Genomic DNA, 6,225 nt, shown 5'->3' on the forward strand with positions numbered 1-6,225 from the left:
CCAGGCACTGAACATTAGACAATGAAGGACAGTGACCACTGGGAGACAGGAAACAAAGGATATAAATTGACTGCTCCAGCTGGTTCACTTCAGAGAGCTTCCAGGCCACATCACTGCATAGAGGAACCAGGTGGGTTCTGTGAGGTGAGAAAACAGCTGAGAGTGCAGGGAGTAAAAGGCAGCTGGCAAAAAGGGCAGAGGAGGCCGGCACCGCAGCTCACTGGCTAATCCTACGCCTGCGGCGCCGGCACACCGGGTTCTAGTCCTGGATGGAGCACCGGATTCTGTCCTGGTTGCCCCTCTTCCAGTCTAGCTCTCTGCTGTGGCCTGGGAGGGCAGTGGAGGATGGCCCAAGTGCTTGGGCCCTGCACCCCATGGGAGACCAGGAGGAAGCACCTGGCTCCTGGCTTCGGATCAGCATGGTGCGCCGGCTGCAGCGGCCATTAGGGGGTGAACCAACGGAAGGATAGACCTTTCTCTCTGTCTCTCTCTCCCACTGTCCACTCTGCCTGTCAAAAAAGAAAAGATGAGAGGAGTACGCTGCACAGAGAACTCAGGAGATCTGGGAAGGGTCCGGCTCAAGCGTTCGGCAGAGCCCTGAGCAGCGTGTGTTTGTGTTGGGAGGGAGATGCTGGCCAGACCAAGAGCAGCTCCAAGTCCACGGAGCTCTGTGCAGAACACACAGAGGAGTGTTGCCGCGGGAAGAGAAATAACGAGTCCTACACAGAGGACTGTTCTGGTACCACCAACACCAATGAAAAGCAAGATCTTGAGAGAATCAGACTTTCCAAGTAGCTTAATTGTGTCTTCAAACAAACTTAAAGAATACAGAAATATTCTTTGTACAACAAGGAAAAAGTCATAATGTTGGTAATATAACATTGCCAGGCATGAAAAGAAGCAGGAAAAGTAACCTATGGAGTAAAGGATACAAATCAACCAGTTAATCAAAACCAATCCAGATGTTAGAATTTTCAGAAGACACATTAAAAATGACTTAAAACTATATCTCATGTGTTCAAAAAGTGGATAAAGAAATGGAAGATATTAAACATATCCAAATACAGCTTTTAGAGATGAAAACTTAAGCATCTGAGATAAACTATCATGGACTGGGTTAACAGCAAATTAGACCTTGGAGGAAAAATATTAATGAAGTCATATAGCAACAGAAACTATCCGAAATGAAGCACAGAGAGTAAAGAGAGTTTAAGAGAGCCATGGGAAAATTCAAGTAATTGGAGTATTTGAAACGGGAAAAAATGAAAAAGTATTTGAAGAAATAATAACCCAAATTTCCCTACATCTGATGAGAACTCTGAGGCCATAGACCCAGGAAGCTCATCCAAGTCCAAGCACAAAGAATATGGAGTAAACTGTGCTGTGGTACATCACAACCATATTGCTGAAAACCAGTGATACAGAGAAAATCTTAAAGGCAGCCTGGGTGGGGATGGTACTATATTCAGGGGAACAAAGATGTTCCTGACAACTGATAAATAGCAGGTGAGTTATCATCAGAAATGATGCAAATGAGAAGTTAGTGGAGCAACATCTTTAAAGAAAAAAAGATCTTTCAACCCTGAATTCCATACTCCAAAAAAAAAAAAAATAGTTTTCAAAAACAGATGAGGGGCCGGCACCATGGCTCACTTGGTTAATCCTCTGCCTGCGGTGCCGGCATCCCATATGTGCACCGGGTTCTAGTCCCGGTTGCTCCTCTTCTAGTCCAGCTATCTGCTGTGGCCCCGGAGGGCAGTAGAGGATAGCCCAAGTGCTTGGGCCCCAGCATCTGTTGGGGGACCAGGAGGAAGCACCTAGCTCCTGGCTTCGGATCAGCGCAGCTCTGGCCGTTGTGGCCAATTGGGGAGTGAACCAACGGAAGGAAGACCTTTCTCTCTCTCTCTCTCTCTCTCTCTCTCTCTCTCTCTCACTGTCTAAATCTATTTGTCAAATAAATTAAAAAAAAAAAAGTAGATGAGGGGCTGGCACTGTGGCTTAGTGGGTAAAGCTGCCACCTACAGTGCTGGCATCCCATGTGGGTACCAGTTCTAGTCCTGGCTGCTCTATTTCTGATCCCGCTCTCTGCTGTGGCCTGGGAAGGTGTGGAGGATGGCCCAAGTCCTTGGGCCCCTGCCCTCCTGTGGGAGGACCCAGAAGATAATCCTGGCTCCTGGTTTTGGATTGGTGCAGCTCCAGCTGTTGTGGCCATCTGGGAAATGAACCAATGGATAGAAGACCTCTCTCTCTTTCTGCCTTTCAAATAAAATGAATAAATCTTAAAAAATAAACAAAGACATAGATGAAATGAAGATTTTCTTCCCATATTTGCAAAAGCTGAAATAATTCATTGTCAGTAGCTCTATACTACTGATTATGGAGTAAGAGGATCCTTCAGACAGAAGGAAAATGACACTAGATGAAAATTTGGGCCTACACACACAAAGCTCATGCAAAGCACCAAAAGTTGTAATGCATAAGATTTTTTCTGTTGTTTAAGTCACTTTAAAGGCAAATTTATTATTTTCAGTGAGAATAATCATATATTGTGCATTGTGAAGCATGTATAAGTGAAATATATGACAGCACCAACAAGTAGAAGGGGAAAAATGGAAATATACTCTAGGAAGATTTTAATACGTTAAGTGGTATAATACCACTTGAAAGTAGACTGATAAGCCAAAGATGTCTATTAGATACCCTAATGGAGCCACTAAAATACACAGCAAAACAAAACCAAATAAGCCAGAAAATTAATAAATTGGAATCATAAGTAATATTCAATTTATACAAAAAGTTACAGTTACAGAAAATTAAGAAAAAAAGAATAAAGAGACATAAAAAGCAAAAAGACAGTAGATTTAAACCTAATCATATCAATAATCAAAAGGAATGTGAATGGCTAAGTGCCTCAGTTAACAGGAAGAGGTTGTCATATTGGATAAAAACCAAACCAAGCTGCATACTGTGCTTAAGAAATGGACTTGCCGGGGGCGGGGGGAGTGTTCGGCACAGTGGTTAAGACTCTACTTGAGATACCCACATGCTACTTGAGAGAGTTTCTGGATTCTAGTTCTGGCCTCACTTCTAATTCCAGTTTCCTATTAATGTGTACCTTGGGAGGCAGCAGATGATGTCTCAAGTACTTAGGTCCTTGACATCCATGTGGGAGGCCTGGATTGAATTCCTGGTTCCTATTACTGTTCATAGTGGCTGAATCTGATGTGCCAACAGAATGATAGGCACTATAATTTCTGGTGAGAGCCATCTTTACCCTTTACAATTGCAAACAAGCTATTACTCTTCTTCATTTCCTCCTCTTCCTCCTCCTCCTCTTCCCCTTCTCTCCCCCTCCCCTCTGCTTCTCCCTCCTCCTTCTCATTGCTAGAGCCATAGAGCTTTGTATGTTTCTGTGCCAACCTGGGATCTTCAAGACAAGCATTTAAATTATTTTGTTAAACTTTTTTTTTAACCAAAATGGAGCTACTATCTTCTTTCACCTGCCAATTGTGTTTAGTTCTATGAGGACATAAAACAACAGAGACTCACTTAATGAATTCAGCTAAAGAGAGAGTTGATCAGGATCCTTGTAAGGTGAGGTAGCCTTTGAAGCTTAGACTGTGCTCGATGGCGCCTCGGCTCAATAGGCTAATCCTCCACCTAGTGGCGCCGGCACACCAGGTTCTAGTCCCGGTCGGGGCGCCCGATTCTGTCCCAGTTGCCCCTCTTCCAGGCCAGCTCTCTGCTGTGGCCAGGGAGTGCAGTGGAGGATGGCCCAAGTGCTTGGGCCCTGCACCCCATGGGAGACCAGGAGAAACACCTGGCTCCTGCCTTCGAATCAGCGCGCTAGCCAGCGGCAGCCATTGTGGGGTGAACCAACGGAAAAAGGAAGACCTTTCTCTCTGTCTCTCTCTCCCACTCTGCCTGTTTAAAAAAAAAAAAAAAAAAAGAGCTTAGACTGTGCTAAAGGCAATCTGAGGAGCTCACCTTCCCCAGAAAATGTTAATTGAAAGAGCACTCACATAGAAGATCAAGAAAAAATTAGATGGCCAATATTATGCTATCAAAAATTGTCAATAAGAATGTGATGAATACAGATTGTATGAGAGTACTCAAGAAAATGAAGTTGCTGACAGTTCTGAAACAACCTAAAATTGTAGGTGTCACACTGTTTATCTAGCAAATAGTTCCTGTTCAGTAGCCATATCTGAGAATGTTCTCAATTGAGAAGGAAGGGGACAGAAATCAATACCATGTTTAAAATGAAGGAAGCAGCACATTATCCATTATTTTTGCAGATTCAACCTCAAGAAGAGAAAGATTGTTTGAACAATCTGGTGTCAAAAAGCAGGAAAACACATCGATCAACTGTGTCGCCAATTTACAAGAGCTGCCAGTGAATTGCAGTCCTCTGTTGAGCTGTAAGAAAGTGGTTTGGTGGATAGATTTACTACATCTGTTGCTGAACATCACAATTCATTATTCAGATCTAGAAGAGAATTTCCTGATGGAAAGAATCCCCGGGTGGAGACGTTCATCTCATTTGGGCAGTCAAAGTGTGATGGTAGCTGATGTTGCCACACAGGTGCAGCCGTGCAGCCTCTCACTGCCCGCAAGAGCCAGTGCCGCACAGGTTCAGGCGAAACAGTGAGTGCACAGAGCTGCCTCTTCCTGACCTCGTGGTCGTTTCAGAATATCTGGAATATCACATGGGGAATGCACTTGCAGATCTAAAGACCCAGGAAGTCTTTTCTTCAATCAAACGAAAACAGGACACTTCTATATGGCCCACACAAATGCCCTACTGAGCAATACAGACTGAAATTATAAATGAGAAGAGAATCCCCACACTCTTCCAGGGGCTCTACACTGTTCACTAGAACACTTGAGAAGATTTGAGTACTACTCCAGGCTATTATTCTTTTTTTTAATTTTTCTTTTTTGACAGGCAGAGTGGACAGTGAGAGAGAGAGAGAGAGAGAAAGGTCTTCCTTTGCTGTTGGTTCACCCCACAATGGCCGCTGCGGCCGGCGCACTGTGCTGATCTGATGGCAGGAACCAGGTACTTCTCCTGGTCTCCCATGGGGTGCAGGGCCTAAGCACTTGGGCCATCCTCCACTGCACTCCCTGGCCACAGCAGAGAGCTGGCCTGGAAGAGGGGCAACCAGGACAGAATCTGGCACCCTGACCGGGACTAGAACCCGGGGTGCCGGCGCCACTAGGTGGAGGATTAGAGCCTATTGAGCTGCAGCGCTGGCCAACCAGGCTATTATTTCTTAATCAGTGGAGTCAATGCATTTTTTTCTTTTTAAATTTTTATTTAATTTATTTGAGAAAGAGAGCACCCATCCACTAGTTTGCTCTCCAACTGCCCACAATAGCCAGGACTGGGCCATGTCCAACTCAGGAGCCAATAAGTCAATCTAGGTCTCCCCTATGGGTAGGGGAGACCCAAGTACTTGAGCCATCACTTGCTCTCTCTCTCCCAGGGTACACAGAAGCAGGAGGCTGGAGTCAGAAGCTGAGTTGGGAATTGAACCCAGGAACTCTGATAGGAGATGCAGGCACCTCAGCTGGCATCTTAACCTATAGGCCATCTGCCCATCCCCTTTTCAAAAACTGATGCAGACTAGAAAATGTCCTCCACTTTGGGACACTGCATTCCTAGAAGCACGTTTATTGGTTTGTATATCAAGTCAGTTTACATACATCTAACATTCTGACATTTTTTGGACATTTTTTAGCCATTTTGAACAGTAACAGAGCCAAGGTTTTGACAGGTTGAAAAATGGGTGGGCCCAGCATTGTGGCTTAGCAGGTAAAGCCACCTGGGACATCAGCATTCCATATGGGCACCTGGCTGCTCCACTTCCAATCTAGCTCCCTGCTAATGTGCCCAGGAAAAGCACCCAAGTGTTTGGGCCCCTGAAAGCCATGTGGGAGACCTGGATAAAACTTCTGGCTCCTGGTTTCAGCCTGGCCCAGGCATGGTTGTTGCAGCCATTTGACGAGTGAACCAGTGGATGGGAGACCTCTCTGTACCTCTTTCAAAGTGAATAAATAGACCTTAAAAAAAGAAAAGAAGAAAAATGGGCATATCGTTGAGTTCCTTAGGAAAAAAAAGTCCAGTAAAAGTTAAATATATCCAGTGGTTAATGAGGAAGAATTAACCCAGAGACCATCTGCTTCAGCTGCTGCCAAGTAAACTTTAACAACATTCTGGGA

Source organism: Oryctolagus cuniculus, chromosome 13 (genome assembly GCF_964237555.1).
Source record: "Oryctolagus cuniculus chromosome 13, mOryCun1.1, whole genome shotgun sequence".
NCBI classification, from domain to species: domain Eukaryota; kingdom Metazoa; phylum Chordata; class Mammalia; order Lagomorpha; family Leporidae; genus Oryctolagus; species Oryctolagus cuniculus.